This window comes from Panthera pardus, unplaced genomic scaffold (genome assembly GCF_024362965.1).
Source record: "Panthera pardus isolate Hobbes unplaced genomic scaffold, ASM2436296v1 HiC_scaffold_6, whole genome shotgun sequence".
Classification (NCBI taxonomy): domain Eukaryota; kingdom Metazoa; phylum Chordata; class Mammalia; order Carnivora; family Felidae; genus Panthera; species Panthera pardus.
Genome location: NW_026526991.1, coordinates 39,428,304 through 39,444,992, shown reverse-complemented (window position 1 = coordinate 39,444,992; position 16,689 = coordinate 39,428,304). Strand labels below are relative to the sequence as shown.

At 37.6% G+C, this 16,689-nt stretch overlaps 1 protein-coding gene across 5 annotated transcripts in view; it reads left to right on the top strand.

Annotated features, from left to right (window-relative positions):
• Positions 1-16,689, top strand: part of SYT1 (synaptotagmin 1) — a 543,967-nt gene that overhangs the window by 219,492 nt on the left and 307,786 nt on the right. The window lies entirely within an intron of this gene.

The following is a 16,689-nucleotide window of genomic DNA, read 5'->3' as shown; positions in this document are numbered from 1 at the left end:
CATACTTCCAAAACCAGCCATTAGAAAAGCCCTCTATTTGCAGCAACTTAACTAAAACATTTCTAAACTCTTTATTTTCAGGTACTCTTGCAGAAGAGATAACATGAGTTCCTCCCTCTCAATTCACTCAACCCCTGGCTTCCTAGGCAAAATCATCAAGGCTTCTGATTTGAGAGCAAATTCCTCTTTTTAGTCTGTGGACCCACTCTCCACCTATGTTATACCTCTTTTGAGTTTTTCCCCTTATACTCTTTAGAACGTCTCCTCCTTTTTGTTCCGATCCAAGCAGACTTTTCTGTCTGGCTCTGGCAGACACTTAGGTCTTTCTTCCCAGCAGGTGTCTATCTCGGAAGCCTGATGCAGTTTAACCAAAGGACCCTTTTAAGTAAATAAACAGCCATTTTTGACTAATTGTTCTTTTTGCTGTTGGGGAAGTGCTTCTGATGCTGTCATATTTACATTCTAGATAAAAAAAAAAAATTCTACTATTAGTTATGTGAACCTAACTTCAAGTCTCAGTGCTCTCATTTGCAAAAGGAGGATCTTGGCTATTTGATCTCCAAGGTCACCTATACCTCTGCAGTCTATGATGTGACTATTCATCACGTCTGGCAATTCCTCTCCTCTTTATAAAACTCAAGTCTATGGAATCAGACAAAGAGCATGAAAATGATGGCAGGCGTGATTTTGCTCTGTCCAGATATCTATCATCATAGTCATATACTCATTTTCTAAAAAACCTGAAGAGGAGGAAACTATGCAAATTAAATATAAATATATATTAAATACTTGTAAATTGTAAATTTTATCAGCTTTAAGAATAGAGAGAATATTACTAAAAGGTTCTAAAAAGAAATACAGTGACTTTTATATATTATTATCTTTAGGTGTCTGTTAATTCTTTACTACTCTATTTGGAAGAGAGTACATACATAGTTTCAAATTTTTCAAAATTTAAGTGTATCAAATGAAACAGAATTGTGATTCCTGCTCATCTGTTTTTGTTTTTCATAAAGGAGATTGCACGTGTCAGTCACTCAGTGTGAATCTGTTCGTAAGAAATGTTAAGTTTTAGGAATATTTGCATCATAAAACTCACACTCCAGGATTGGCTATAAATTAACAATGCTTAAAGAACTAATTTAAAAATGAAGATTTGGGGCACCTGGGTGGCTCAATCGGTTGAGCGTCCTACTCTTGATCTTGGGCTCAGGTCATGATCTCACAGTTTGTGAGTTCGAGCCCTGCATCAGGCTCTGTGCTGACAGGGTGGAGCCTGCTTGGGATTCTGTCTCTCCCTCTCTCTCTGCCCTCCCCTGCTTGCTCTCCCACTCAAAATAAATAAATAAACTTAAAGAGAAAAGAAAATGAAGTTTCAACCTGTTACATTATGAGGGAGATCCTAAATAATTAAAATTACTGGTTTGTAAAATGAATGGGGATGATGTCTTAATTTTCTATATAAATGTACATACTTCACCAGTAAGTTTGTCTTTATACCCTTATTGCTAGATCCACGCTGTTAATTCTTGAGTCATTCCTGAAAAAGTGTAGATGCTTTAGGCAAGCCTCAGCCCAGCAGTGCACTGGGTTTGGAATGTCTTTTCTATTATATGCCCAGCAAGTTTTAGCCCTGCCTTCATTCCTCAATTTCAGCCACTTTATTGACCTACCATGGAGCTTTTGCTTCAAACTCCTGCTGGACCTGAACTTCCTTGGATAAAGCATTGGCCCCACTTGGTTATTATCAGCCCCAATTCTAGAGAACAGTAAAGCTATTTATTCCCACAATATGGCCATGTTCCCTCCAGAAATGAGCTCCTCTGCCCAGACACATAGCACTGCCATGCAACTAATTTTGACCTTGAACTTCTCCTTGTCCTTCCACAAGTATGGCCAACTCATACCACTGGGTTCAACACCCACAGTAACCACACAGAAATTTGCCATTTTACATTGGACAACCCCATGGTTAGCTGGGTCTGCTTTCCAATTTCCAGGTTTTTTCTATATCTCTCTCTCCACTGCCTCTTATTGATGAAATGGCACTCTGACCCATTCCAACATTTCCATAGAGGAAGGGAAATTACGTAGTTGTTTGGGTCATTCATCATTGACTTGGGCATTCAATGTGAAAATATTTGTGATTATTTATGAATATCCCTCTTTTAAAATTAAATGATATTAGTGAAGTACTGAGGTGGTTGATCGTGCAGTCTTTGCAAAGACAAATATGAATTATTTAAATAAAGGCATAAACTTTGGCAAGAGCAGCATGTACTTTGTTTTCCTGTTTTTGTTTTTCCTACATTGTTAGGTGAAGGGGACTATAAAAAGCTGAATGAAAATTGAAAATAATGTAACATAAAAATAAGCATTGGGACATTCAATATTATCACATTAATCTTTCTGGCCCTTTAAGAAATAATGAGCTCGTTTTAAAAATTGTATGCTTTTTTCCCCTGGGTTAGTAATTTTTGCATCTAAATTTCAAAACATTAAAAAGTACTATCCACGTGTTTCTCTGGGTCATTTTCTGAAATATTTTTGAACAAGTTTATGTGTTGGTAGAAACAGAGGAACATTTTTAAGAACTAAATCTGAGCATGTATTCTTGGCTTTGAGAACTGTTGTTTCCCATGAAAGATTTTCTTCTAAGATCAGCAGAGCCATCAAATTAAGGCAGTCCGCTTTCTGGTACCTCCTGGCCACTGTCCGCTTCAAACTTAACATCCTGGCCGTCATGTCGACCTCAGAGTCAGCAGAGCAGGGCGCTACTTCTGTTTCTTCACCTACCTCCTCTCTGTTCTCTGATCTCTCACATCTAATTCTCTCACGCCTAAATAGTAAGAACACTTGTGTCTTCTTTATTCAAGGGTCAATGTGAGGACTAAAGTAGACAATCTATGTAGATTACTTAGCTCAGTGCCTGACATATAGTAGGATCATAATAAAATTATTTAAAATAATACATAAATTATGTGTCTCTGAAGCAATTGAGGCAGACATTGATAATACAATGCTTAAATCTCTTCTAATTCTACCCATGCTTTCATTAAAAGCCTTTTAAATTTTCCACTATTTTTTTTCTAATACTGATAATTTGCCTTTTAAAGCTAGAACTCTTGGGGCACCTGGGTGGCTCAGTCAGTTAAAAATCTGACTTCGGCTCAGGTCATGATCTCACAGCTCGTGAGTTCAAGCTCAGTGTTGGGCTCTGTGCTGACAGCTCAGAGCCTGGAGCCTGCTTCAGATTCTGTGTCTCCCTCTGTCTCTTTGCTCCTCCCCCACTCGCTTGGTCTTGGTCTCTCTCTCTCTCTCTCCCTCTCTCAAAAATAAATTAAAAAACATTAAAAAAATTTAAAGCCAGAACTCTTGGCTACTTTTTGAAGTGAGAAAATATTCTGTAAGATTCTATTTTATGACAGGATCATTTCTTTCCCAGAAACATATCTATTCAGAATATATGTATTACTCCATATCCATCCTGCTTTAGATTTTCAAAAAGGACTTGAATACATTGGCCTGACCCTGAATGCTCAGGAATACTTAAACCACATGGTCTGACTTTATGAAGAGTCAATTATACTCAATGGCAACTGATGAATAAACCCAGCTATATTGGGGGGTAGAATTAAAAAGTCACGTCAATTCAAGTAAGAAGAAAGCACAAGATCCACCTAATAAATTCCTGTCTGACAGGAATTTAGACGAATTTAGACCACAACCCAGGTTCTCCAGTACATTTAGCCCTTCTGATGTTAAGAATACCCTCCAAAAGTTTAAAAATAAAGAATAAAAAAACATTCAACATGCAATGACAGTAAAATAAAATAAGACTAATATAGAAACATTGCCATAAGCTGTAAAGAACATGAAAAGGATATTACAACTGATTTCACTCTCTCCCTATAGTAGGGATTAATAGAGTAGTAATTTTTACTTTGATGTATAATCCCTATTAAAGACACAGAGTGACTTAAATGGCTCCTGTGATGTATGGAACATTAGATATATCAAAGCCCAGGCTATAAAAATCTTAGAATTTTATAAGACAATTGGTATGAATTTGGGGCATTATTTTGGGAGGAAGTAGAATAGGAAGTTTAACTTAGCTTAACTGAAATTCCCATTAATACACATTACCATCTCATTTAAATTATGATCTGTAGGTTGCTATTTGAATTAGCTACTTAGATGTTTTTATATATACACGTATCAAATGAAATGAATATAACAGAGTATGACAGTAGAAATGACATTTTCAGATATTTGAATTTCTCTGTTTTCTTTCTTAATTACAGAAATGTTCTCTATCAGTCGCAAGAACTGTGGAATACCTATGTTATATTATAAACATACAACTAAATAATATTACTTGGAAAGTCACAATAATTTCAAAGAACTATTTGCAGTTGACGTACACAACAATGAAATATACTAAAGTAATAAAAAAGACTTGGGTCTGAAGGTTGTACTGGGTGCTATTATCATTGAACAGATCCATAGACATGAAAAATGGGCCATCTGTCTTTTTTGCTGACTCAGTGAGAGTGTCTTAAAAACAAGATCAATACTTTCAGATGGCTACTGATTGTAATGGATGAAGAGAACCTTAAATTCACAGTACGGTATTTTGTATCCTTCATATTTTGAGTCATTGTTACAAAAGTAAAACCTTCACTTCTTCAAAAATAAATCTGCTCTTTCAAAGAAGTGAAGAATTTCAATGATACTCATTTTAAATTTAATGTTATATTATTGGGTCTTATAGGTAATGGCCTGAGGATTTAGTACATAGGCATTTATCCATTTATATAACATAATTATATTCAATAGAGCAAAAAAAAAAAGGAAAATTATGCAAATTACTTCTATCTTTTTACATTGTATCAAACATCTGGATATCTTGGGACATCTGTGTGTTTGACAACCACCAACCTCAATATGATTAACTGAGCATCTCATTTTTTATCTAAATGATTTGGCACCAAGGAGAAGCAGATTTAATGATTATTAATTAACCTTCTGGTCCAAGGAGAGTTTGAAAATTTTGTATTGTAAAACATACAGAGAAGCTATTCACTACACTAAAACTGTGTTGCCTGAATCTTAATCTAAAAGCAATCACAATTAATGCTTGTGGATATACATAAAAATACATTTTCTTCTATCTTTAAGACAAACGAATCACAAAAAGATGATGGGTTTAATATTTAGGTTTTAAATCACAACTGAATATCAATATCACAAGTGATAACATCACAGTATCACAAGTGAAAATTAGATGAGAAAGATTCGCATATAAATGAGCAGTGACAATACCAGGCAATATGTAAGCTCTAAAATGCCAATATTTAAGCCCTATTATCTTGAAGGCACTAGAGTCTTACCAAGGCCACTCAAGCCTTCTGCTTGGTTGCCACAACTCCAGAGAGGCAAGCTAGCATCCACAAAGATGCTGTTTGACTAATCGAGTTGGTCACTTCCATCGTCAATACCTTGTCAAAATAGCTTAAGATGACAGATAGGTCAGGCAATTTAAGAGTCTTGACAACAGACACAAAACTATAAAGTGCCAGTGGCCAAGATGTAGCTTACTAGTAAGAACGGATTGAAGGGGGCGTTCTAGATGGAGACAGAGGCGCAGAATGGTGTTGCGGCTCCGATGGTAAAGAGCTTTATACACAGGCAGTGAGGCAGCTGGGTGTGGTGGGAATGGATTGTAATGAAACTGACAAAGTTTGGGACTGAAAAGACTTAAAAAATAGAGAGAGGTTGGAAGAATTAGATATTATGCCAAAAACAATCGTATATGATCATGTGTCTGTGCATTTATGTGTGTGTGTGCAAACCTGTACACATAACCAGTCACATTCGCCTCAACTCCCCCATTTCTTCTCCCTTTCCAGGGACATCCATATACTTACAAATATTTTAGAGCTTGTGTATAAAATCTACAAAAAAACGGGACGCCTGGGTGGCTCAGTTGGTTAAGCGACCGACTTCAGCTCAGGTCATGATCTCGCAGTTTGTGAGCCCCGCGTCGGGCTCTGTGCTGACAGCTCAGAGCCTGGAGCCTACTTCAGTTTCTATGTCTCCCCTTCTCTCTACCCCTCCCCTGCTCACGCTCTGTGTCTCTCTCTCTCAATAATAAGCATTAAAAAAATTTTAATCTATAAAAAAAGCAAAAGTTTATTACTTCATTTGACCTATATAATACAATATGGACATTGTTATGTCTTACACATTCACTTTTTGTGAAAGTTACACATGAGACATACTCATGTGTATCTGGTCGTTGATCCTGATTTACCTCTTTATTCCATAGTTTCCTCTCCTTATCAAATTATCAGCTGCCTTCTAGAATTTATTTCTCCGATACAGCACATTCTTCATCAATTGAAGTACTTCTGCCAGCTTTCCTTGGGGACTCTAAGACCAGGAATGACTGCTTTACCTTTGAAAGCAGTGTTTGTCATTATAAGCAACTTTTTTTCTTACATGATAGCTGACTAATTATGTGACTTTAAAACCTTAATTTCTCTGTATCTCAATTTTTTTTTTCTACAAAAGAGCAGTATATATATTGACATTAAAAACCTTCCTACCAAAACTTGTGGCCAAGATTAACAGTGTAGAGTTGGACCTCAAATGCTCATATATTGGATTGTTGGTACAGATTCAACATAGATCCTGGGAGGAGATGTTGACTCCTCTGTAGATCCTACCTAAGAGAGGAAGTCATGTGGCCTTTTATCCACACATGTGTGCTACCCACATATCTGGTTTATCAGTTTTCAACAATTCTTAAAAACCCAACTCCAGCTCAGCAGTCTGCAAGAAACAGCCTCAATCAGCATCACAGGATAGCAGCCCTCCAGGCATTGCAAGAAAATGTAATCATTCATTTGATATACATTTTTGTCCACCTACTATATCCCAGGCAGTACCTTAAGCACAGGAATATAACTACTAACAGACATGGTCCCTATATCAAGGGACTGGCAGAACAGAGAAGTCAGACCATAAATGACCAAAACCATAACACATAAATACACACCTCACAAGAAAACCATTTCTGTAGTAACAGAGAATAACTACTAGGGAATTCTAGGAAGGCAAGGAAAAAATAATCCACATATCAACACACACCTTATAATAAGTGCTCTGAAAGAAACAAATGGAGCAATGGTAAGGAATAACTAGTAGGGAATTATGAGATGACGATGGCTTGAATATATCTCTGCTACTCTTGCTGCCACTATCTCTAACTCAAGCACTGCCTACCCTTCATGTGCTGCTGGAGTCTTGGCAAGAAGAGCACATTCAAGGGATGCCTGGGTGGCTCAGTCGGTTGAGCGTCCAACTTAGGCTCAGGTCATGATCTCGCAGTCTGTGAGTTCGAGCCCCGTGTCGGGCTCTGTACTGACAGCTCAGAGCCTGGAGCCTGCTTCGGATTCTGTGTCTCCCTCTCTCTGCCCCCTCACACTCACTCTCTCCCTCAAAAATAAACATGCATAGAAGAAAGAAAGGAAGGAAGGAAGGAAGGAAGGAAGGAAGGAAGGAAGGAAGGAAGGAAGAAAGAAAGAAAGAAAGAAAGAAAGAAAGAAAGAAAGAAAGAAAAAGAAAGAAAGAAGTAAAGAGAAAGAAAGCACATTCAAGAACTTGTGCTCCATGAATCAAGAAAGAAGCATATTCCAATAGGAGAGAGACCCAAAAGGAGTCTCCATTGAATGTAGCAGATTCTGGCGAAAGTCTGGCTTGTGGGGTGGATGGGCAAAGCCTACCCACGAGAGTGGTCCTTGTTGGGTCCACCGGTCTCCCCAGTCCTTGAGCAACTTCCAGGGGAAGGAAGGATTTTTTCTTCAAGAAACAAAAAAAGCGAAAACCATAAAAGAAAACATTGTTAAAAATGATTCTAGTAAATTAAAAACTTGAATGAAGATAATTTTTTTAAAAAGTGAAAGGGCAAACCAAGATTAAAAATATATATTTGAACAAAAAAATCAGGGAGCCTGGGCCGCTCAGTCGGTTAGGTGTCTGGCACTTGACTTTGGCTCAGGTCATGATCTCATGGTGTGTGGGTTCGAGACACACATCGGGCTCTGCACTGACAGTGTGGAGCCTGCTTGGGATTCTCTCCCTGCCTCCTTCTCTCTCTGCCCTTCCCCTGTTTGCTCACACTCTCTCTCTCAAAATAAATAAATAAACTTAAAAAAAAATCAAACAGCCTAGAAGCAAAATGGGCAGAAAGGTAGGAATTTCTTTGAGGAAAAGAAAGTTAGAGTGCAATAATATATCCATACAGGTTAGAGCTCACTAAAAACTTCTGAAATATTGAGAGATTAACCAAAATTAATTTTACAATACCAAGGAGTTAATGAAGATGTGGAAAGGTAAGACTCACATACTTTAGTGGCTGAAGGATAAATTAGTACCACCGCAAAGGAGAAGACCTTTGAACACCTGGTAAATCTGAATATGCTCATGAGCTGGGACTCCGAAGTTTTCCCGCTAGATGAATTCCCTCGTGACACTGGCCCACTTCTGTAAGGAATACATACAAGGACGCTCAGGTCTGCTCCCTCATTAAGAGTGAAACACAGCAACAACCTAATTATTCTTCAGCAGGGAAATGGATAAACTCTGTTCACACAGTAGGATAATGAGCCAAAATTAAAATAAACTATATTTACATATATCGACCTGAATAAATTACAATATCCATGGTGATTTTTCAAAAGCAAGTTGCAAAAAAAAGTATTAAATGATTTAAAGCTGTATAAATGCATTAAATGTATAAAATGCATTTTTTAAAAAAGTTTTATAAAAACTTTAAACCTAAAAAATAACATTATATACATTGTTTTGTGGCACCTGGGTGGCTCAGTTGGTTAAGCGTCTGATCAGTTCAGATCATGATCTTGCGATTCATGCGTTCGAGCCTCACATCGGGCTCTGTGCTGATAACTCAGAACCTGGAGTATGCTTCAGATTCTGTGTCTCCCTCTCTCTCTGCCCCTTCCCCCCCCCCACATCTATCTCAGAAATAAGCATTAAAAATTATATACATTGTTTATATAGATATCTGTATTTTTAAAAATATAAAGTTATGTGTACAGATGTATACCAACTTCATGAAAGTGATTACAGCTGAGGAGAGGGGAAAGGGACATGAAAGGCTTTGGCTGCACATGTACCGTTTGATTTTGAGAGACAGAGAGCTCCTTGATGCAGACATGTTAACATGTCAACATGTTTTTTACTGGTGGAATTGGACGCTCTTTGTAATATTTTTATATTAATGAAATCACAATTAGAGTGGGAGACTTCACAAACTGACGTACGTCATACCAAGAACAAAGAGGAGTGAGGTAGAACTGAAAGGTTGCACATTGTAGAGGTGAAAAAGAGTCAAGTGGCTTCCTGGTGTGCTTTGGGATCAGGTGTGGAATGATCTAGATGCTACCACTTAGCAGACCTGCAGCTTTGAGAGAGTTCTTTAACTTCTTCAGGTTTTTCCTCTATAAAATGGAGATAATAATGGCATCTGCTTCACAGTATTATGGTGAAGCAAAATGTACTAAGATAGCATACATAAAACAATTGGCACTGTGCCCAGAGTAAATGTTCCATTAATGTTGGACACACAGTCCATTCATTCATCAAGATATTATTAAAATTTCCAGGCTAAAAACATAATGTCACAAAGACATTATGAGGGCAAATGGAAGGATAGGGTAATTTATTACCAAGCATGCATTAAACATCAACTGGGCTCCAGCATTTCACATCATTTACCTATAATCCTCCAAATAACCAAAATGACTACTTTGTTCACTTATGATTTTAAGTAAAAGTCAAATGTGTACATTTGAGCCTAGAAAGGGGACTTTAAGCACTCTATCCAAATCCTTGGTAAGGTTTCAAGGAATGCTCTGGGACAACCCAGGAGATTACTTAGAAAAAAATTAGCAAATGAGATAAACTCTAAGAGTAAATTAATTAAGGAGAAAGTTGTGAGCCCCCAAATAAGACCACCTGGATTTGAATCCCAGGTCCTCACTTATTAGTTATCTGACATTGATAAATTACTTAACTGATGTAAAACTAGTCCCCTATAAACTACCTTATAGTGTTACTATGAATATTAAATAAAATAATGCGTGTTAAGTACTTAGCAAAGTGCCTGGAACATAAAAAAAAAAGAGATCAATAAAGTAATCTACAATCACCTTACCACCACCACCCTCATCATTATTGTTATTATGAAATTCATCACATGTGGGAATAAACCTAGCAGTTCCTGTCACAAGATCTGTGCCTGAGTGTGTGCATCAAACCTCCCAACGTTTTCCGACTTTTATGCCAAGACATCTTCTCTATATCAAGCAATAGAAATATAAAACGCTATTTGGTTAGATTAAAGGTAATGAGGAATGAAGTACCCCTCTCAAAACACAGTGCTGAGAAATGATTATTTTCAGCAGGTTAGAATAAATATTGAGCCGATGGTATTTTTGTTAGAATCTTTCCTTGATCCTCCATAGTTTAGTATCTGTTCTTCCGGATATTTTAGTGGTGAAAACATTCCTGGCCACAAAGAAATGTGAATTGTTCATTAAAAGAAGTGTGCTCGTCACTGCCTTATAAAGATGATTCTGACAGCTTAGTTCTTTATGAACTATTTGTGAGGAGGCTTGCCCTGACTTTGGACAAGTTGGCCACTGAAGCAGAAAAATCACTGCCAGAGTTGTCAAATATCATTGGGGCAACGTGCCTTTCTGTGTGCCTCGCTGAGCAGCTTCCAATGACATCTGACGTGGGGTTTTCTCCCAAGGCCATGGCACGCGATGTGCAGCGGAATCCAAGCTGAAACACTAGCGCACGGCCGGGTTTTCTCTGTGGCCTCCAGGTACTCCACGTTCATTTATAAAATGCTTTCTTTCTACTTCAAATTAATCTTATATTCTCTCCCATCACCATCGTAATACTCTTTTGACTTTCTGTTCTGACAGGCTTGAAACAGCCTGATGGGACTGAAGTGAGGTATAAAAAATCCCAAGTTACAGTGGTCAGAAATAAATGAAAAAAACCGACAACCAGGTCTGTAGAGTTATCGTCACAGCTGTGTTAGTAAGCAATTCAGGCCTTTTCTTTTCTTTCTTTCTTTCTTTTTTCTTTTCTTTTTTTTTTTTTTTTTGCCTCTAAAATATGTCTTTGTTTTTAATTAAGTTGTAATCTATCTCCAACACTTGTAACATTCCTGGTCATTCTCTCTCAACACAAATGCAAGTTCAGGGTCTGGTTTATGGCAAAGCTACTACTAAAACAGCAGAAGGAGAATTATCCCATTTAATCTGAATAGTACGTTTATTTTTAATCCATCTAAGCAAATCAAAGGATGCTTTTTCTTCCTGCGCATACAGTTCAATGCCCAATTAGGTTCAAATATTTTCTTTAGATCGTTAGTCACATTGTGTGTTGTTGGTGACCCATCCATTTCCTAAGCATGTATGTGGAACTTCCTATGTGCCTGGCTTTTGGAACTCAGGCAAATGGGACAAAGTTCCTGTCCTCAAAGGATTCCTAGTCTGGTGGAAGAGGAGGATAAGAAAACAAAGGATGTGTAAGGTGTGTGTATCTCAGTGGCAGTAACAGGTAGTGGGCATAGAGGCAAGAGAAGAGAATAGGAGTTCAAGGAAGACTTCCTGAAGAAGATGAGGTCTGAGCTGGATAAAAGGGGTAAAACAATGACAATCACTGATAGGAAGTCAGAGTGGGATCACTTGTTAACCAAAAGGATCCAAGAAACACATAACTGAAATAGGGCAATTGAACAATTCATATGAAACTCTGTATTTAAATGGCACTTTCATATACTGTATTCACTTACTCATTCCTTCCTCCTTTTTTCTTAAATGTTTATTTATTTTACAGGGAGCATGAGCAAGAGAGGGGCAGAGAGGGAGCGAGAGAGACAATTCCAAGCAGGCTCAGTGCTGTCAGTGCAAAGTCTGATACAGGGCTCAAACCCACAAGCTGTGAGATCATGACCTGAGCCAAAGTCAAGAGTTGGGTGCTCAACCGAATGACCCACCCAGGTGCCCCTCATTCCTTCCTCCCTTTAAAAAAGCCCCTTGGTATATACAAACCAGTACCTCTCGAATCTTTCAAGTCAGAGTTCATGCTCAGTGACTTGTTATTTGAATGAAAAAACTCAATGTTTATTGAGTGCACATTACTCACATGGGCCTCCATCTTTTATCTATAAAATTAGCAAAATAACCATACCTCTTTCTTAAGATTACTATGAAGAAAAAATGAGATAATAGTGTTAGGCTCAAAGTCAGTGTTAGATAAACCAGTTACTATTGCTACTAGCAATAACAGGTACTGTTTTAGCACAGATTTTGAGCAAAATGAAAGCTAGCTTTCACAACATTTATAGTGTAACTGAAGTGGAATGATAAAGGGGGGAGAGTAAAAGGAAAAAAGTTGAAAAAATTGCTGGCAGAGAGAAAGGCACAGATTACATAGTAATTCATAAGCCATGGTAAGAATTTAGAATTTTAAGCAAAAAAGGGAACATGATCTAACTTATGCTTTAAAAGATTTACTTACACACTGAATAGACTGAAGTAGGGCAAGAATGGAGAAAATGGACCAGTTAGAAGATTATTCAGATATAATAGTTGCTTTCGGCCAGAATGTGTGTGTGTCAGGGGCAAGGGTTGGTGGATACAGGGAGAAATGGTCAAAGTTTGGATATATTTTGAAAATTTACCAGGCAGAATTCTCTGATGGATTGGTTAGGTGTTATTCTAGAAAGAGAGCTTTCAGAATTTCAAGTAGGAGAAGATTAATAAGGAAGAAAATTGGTGGTAGAAATAAAAATTTCCACTATAGACATGTTAATACTACATAAGTGAATGAATATGATATGGTATTACAAAAAAATTAAGGAATTGGCTTGGGTTAGGACAGAATGGATAGAAATGAAAGGAAGAAAAATATTATTATGGTTTAAAGATCCAAAGTGAAAAGTGGAATACAATAAGGCTCATAATGGGATCTGAATGGGAAGGAGCACATGCAATAATAATGAGAATTAAAACTGGAAATAAATAACCAAGGCTTGAAATGCTGAGATGCACGTCTGAGCTACATTTACTAGCTGATTTGCAATAGTTAAGATTTTCCAAACAGGTTGATTTGAACTCAGGATGTTCGCATTTATCACATTATATTGAGTTAACTGTGTCTCTGCTTTGCTCTCCCTCTCACCTGTAAGCCCACCCTGTATTTTATTCGCCATCATTCCACCGTGGCCTAACACAATGCCTGGACATGGTCTGTATGTAGAAGTAAATTGAAAAGAAATGGCTTATGCCTAAATAGGAACTCTAATTAAAATTACAGGTTCCCTGGGTCTACTCCAAATTCAAACCACTCGGGCTTGCAGAGCATTCGTGGTTACTGAGAAAGCTCCAGGTATCTGTCTTAGCACCACAAAGAATGGTAACACTCACTTCCCACAGTCTGGAAACAACTCTTAGTATCCAGTTACTACCTCATGTTGCTTCCTACCAGAGTCAAGAGCAACATTTCAGTGTTTCTTTTTCTTCCAAGTCAAAATGAACCCTGGTCTACTTGAAGAAAATACAGAGATGTAATTTTTCCTTCCCTGTACATATTCACTTATCTGTACTCTAATTCACTCAAAACTCAGAGAAAAATGCATCTATATTGAAACATTTGTATGGCATTGATTGCTCCCCATGGGATTATCCCAACAACAACTGCACAACAACATTAAGGTGAAAATAATCTCTGTAGCTTGTCTTGCGTGGGCTAACACCCTAGTGAGATGGACAAAAAACCTAAGATGCATCTCTCTGTCTCTCTGAGACATGTCTTTTCAATAAGTGTTTATTTACTATACCTCCTGCTTGCTGTTAGTGAGTGATGTATTTCTTAAAGCTAGAAGAAATTCTGTCTTTTCCATTTGAAAACAATTTCTTTTTATTGTGGTCAAAGTATCCCATTAAAAAAGTTTTCAAGATATGAGAATAGATATTTAAAGTTGGTACAAACTGTTCAAAATCTGATAACAATGAATCAGACTAGAGGTGTAGAAGGCACCTCTTTGTTTTCTGCTGGCCCCACTTACAGCCAAGGGCACATCCTTCCAGAATCTCAACCACCGTTTTGTTTCTCACTCCTTCTCTCCTCCCTATTATTTTGTCTCCCATAATGGTTCCTCCACTTTCCTGGCTTAGCCATCAACTCAATGTTCCTTCTTAATTGGATATTTGAGGCCACCAGAGACCCCTCAGCAGTATTGGGGCTTATGAAATTCATATTTGCCAGGTGACAAGATGTTGGCCAGATGGAACAGTATACCTCCTCACAAGGATCTACCAATGTCTGGAGAGACAAGACACATAAACAAACTTAGCTAAGTATGATTCATGCTTCAATGGATGTTGCCCAGAGAAGGCGTTAACTCTTTCTGAGGTGATCAAGAACATTTCACTAAAAATGTGATGTTTAGCTGAATCCTACAGGATGAGTAGAAATTTGCCAATGAAGGAAGGCATTGTAGGTGAAAAAAAGCATCATGTTAAGGGAGCAGAGGAATTCAATGATATGACCCATTTGGAGAAAAGAAGTTAGAAGTGACTGGAAAGAAGGGTACTGGAAGGTAAGCGGCTATATATTAAAGGATTTTGATCAGAGATCTGCCATCATCACACTGGAAGCAGTGTAGAAGATAAAATAATTTGGATACCAAATTCAAGTAAAAAGTCATATTTGCAATGATGTGGGGTGGAGTCAAGGGGATTAAGAGGCTGACACACAATTGAAAGACTCTTAAGAATGAAAATCCCCATCAGTTCATGACAAACCACAAGAGGGCATGATGAGGGAGGAGGAGGGGGAAGAGGTTAAGGATAATATCCAGATGTCACTCACCAAAATAGAGAATGAAAGAGTTACTGACTGGGTTTGAATTGGCGTGGAGAGGATGACCTACCTGATTTTGGAAGTGTTGAAGGATCCTGCAATATGAGTTGAGTTAGACACGTGGGAGTTTTTAATGTAGGCAGAAAAATTGAAATCATAGGTGTGGATGCAATTACTCAAGGTAGAACATGTAGAGTGAGAAGGGACATGGGGTGAAGCAAAAATCACATCTGAGGCTATCCCAAGAACACAGGTTCGTTACTGCTATAGTCAAAATCCAAGAGCTCCTAATAAGCCTGTTCCCCCTAAAGTAATATAAGAGATATCAACCATACTTCTGGGAAATCTCAATTATATGTTCTCTGGTTTGCAAAATTAAAATATTTTCATCCTCTAATGACACATGACACTACCAGAATCATCCATTAGCCATTGACATCCTCTATCCATAAGGTTTAAACCTCAGAGATCTTAGAAAGCTGTTTTCAGAGAGGCCATAGAAACACATCGCTCCCCTTTCTTATGAAAACCCATAGGAGCTGGTATCACTAGAATATACTATGCAGTCTTTGAAAGTCCCTTCAGAAAATCAAAACACTTATAAAATAAAGCTAAGATCTTGTCAAAGCTTTATCCAGCACTAATCAAGGAAGAAAGCAGTCCTTCTGACCTCTGAAAAATGGCCTATTTGCCTTCTCCTCTAAGGAATAGTAGCAAAACTACCACAACTATCGATGTATATTTAATAATGATAAAAATTTTTAACTTTTAACAATCTTGCTTAGAGTAAAGCAGGACTTACAAAGTTACATTGCTAGTTATTTCCTAGACAAAACCCTGTCTTTCCTCACCTCCTTTAGAGTGAGACCAGAAGCATAGTCACTTTAGTGTGTGTGAATGTGTGTGTGTGTGTGTCCTTGTGTGCACATGCACACGTTTACCTGAATTCCAATAGACATCCCATGATCTTTTAAAATTTATTTGGTTTCACCAAAAAGCTTCTTCAGTTATGTTTTTACCGAACTCCTCTGGGCTGATATTTCCTCGTAGTTACCATTTAATGAGTTTCTATGCTGGGTCACACCATAGGAGCTTTGTGCTTTATATTTCATTTCTTCTTCCAATGAATGAAATGTTAAAATCCAGTTTAATACATAAATCTGAACTTATGAGAGGCTAAAATACTTGTTCTAGGTCGTACATCTACAAAGATGCACAGCCAGTGTCTGAAACTGTCTTTCTGACCTCACTTCTTCCAAACATTGTCATCTCCAAATGAACTGGGTAGATGGCGGTCCTTACTAATTCTAAGTTATCTTAAGTCTGTTAATTTCATAATTCAGCATTTAATAGCAACCTTTTTGTATTCCAGTAATAAAAAAAAGGAACAGAAAAATTCAAAGTATTGGCCAGAAGAGCACAATAAAAATGAAATACCCAGTAATAGGGACTCAATTTATGTCCACTGGATCTGAACTTGTCTAGGTCAAACATTATTATTGATGTTATCTGATCTCAAAGGGTATGCTAGAACTTCAGGTTGAGAAGACGTGGTTTCAATTAAATATTTTTAAAATATATTCAGCAAGAAATTATTTTACGGAGAGTCTAATTTATCGCAAGTGAAAAACTTTCGAGGTTCTGGCTAGCAGGGACTCAGAATAATGTTCCTATCTTTGCACTCTTGGCCCACTGCCATCCCAGCCATGTGGTATT